The 1,460-nt window shown below is 42.8% G+C and overlaps 1 pseudogene; it reads left to right on the top strand.

The window, feature by feature from the left end:
* Positions 1–358: 358 nt before the first annotated feature.
* LOC149263794 (uncharacterized) lies at positions 359–1,029 on the top strand (annotated as a pseudogene).
* The last annotated feature ends 431 nt before the right edge of the window (positions 1,030–1,460 follow it).

Consider the following 1,460-nt stretch of genomic DNA (forward strand, 5'->3'; position numbering starts at 1 on the left):
GTTTCAAGACGAAAGTTTAAGCGTGTAATGTCGATAACTGTTCTGGCAAGTAAATGTGGTGAGAGACTAAATGAAACCTATCTTCATGCCTCAGACGAAGACAACCACCTGGCGAGAGCAGCAGGAGATTTGTCCTTTTTCTATGTGGTGACAACCTCACTCGAACTCCTTCCTCCACTTCCATCACCACCGGGCCGCCGCTCGCTCCTTGTCCCAAGAAGCAAAACATGGCACAGTCATTTCTGCACCTAGAAAATACTTCAGTTTTTTCTACTGGTGCACTAATTCTTCTTTCTTGAGCAAGCACAAATGCTACAGTTCTAGTACTAGTACTAGTAACAGTGTGGAAGTTTTAGCCATGGAGAGTACTACAAAAGTTGTCAATGTTGATGAGGTTGGTATTCATAGGGAAGTGCTTCAAGCTATCCCTAATTCTACAGGAACCGACTTGAAGCACATAGTGTTTGGGATTGCCACCTCTGCTAGGCTATGGGACAAGAGAAAAGAATACATAAAGTTATGGTGGAGGCCAAAAGAGATGAGGGGGTATGTTTGGTTAGAGAAGCCTGTGAAAACTGGCAAGGGTGACAATTCTTCCCTGCTCCCATGGAGAATATCGGCTAATACCTCCCATTTGAAGTACACCAATAAGCAGGGACACAAATCTGCCATTAGAATTCCCCCTGTTGTGTCTGAGACTTTCAGAATGGGTCTTCTTAATGTACATTGGTTTGTCATGGGGGATGATGACACTGTCTTTATTGCTGATAATCTGGTGAGGGTTCTATCCAAGTATGGGGAGTTGGATTTTCCATTAGCTATCCTATGGCAAATGTGTTGGAGAGTATGCAAGATAAGTGTATTCAGAGGTATCCTCGTTTGTATGGAAGCGATGATAGAATACAGGTCTGTATGTCTGAGTTGGGCGTGCCGGTTACAAAGGAGCCGGCCTTTCAAAAAATTTGTTATATTGAAACTCCCAAGAATTTGATAAAGGGGATGGGAACTTGGGTGTTTTCCAAAAATTAAATCAATGCTGAGATCTGCACCGACGAGCCTTGGCTATTCAGTTGGCTGTTATAATTGCAGGTATTGTTAAAGAATAGTTGATAATACAAGCTAATATATATGGCATAGGCAATAGAGGAGCCTCCCCTTCCTGTGCGAAAGTCCCAGGTTCTCATTCATTATTTGGATTCTGCAAAAAACCAGTTTAGGAATTTAGTTGTGCCTAAGCTGTATGGGGTAAGGGCCTTTTTAAAACGAAACCCTCGGTGGGTATCGATGGTTATCTATGTATGTTGCATGGGCATACAAGTTACGAGAAGAGATGAGAAGCTCTGCCATTAATTTGAGCATGACTGTCTTGGGGTTGCAGTGAGCATATTGTGTCTCTGCATTAAGATGTAGCTCAGAGATCCAAGAACTGGGAGGCTTCAACCATCACTATTACAAAGAGA

The sequence above is a fragment of the Pinus tabuliformis genome, chromosome 6 (assembly GCF_031772625.1).
Source record: "Pinus tabuliformis cultivar Carrire ecotype Pingquan chromosome 6, CPIR1, whole genome shotgun sequence".
NCBI classification, from domain to species: Eukaryota; Viridiplantae; Streptophyta; class Pinopsida; order Pinales; family Pinaceae; genus Pinus; species Pinus tabuliformis.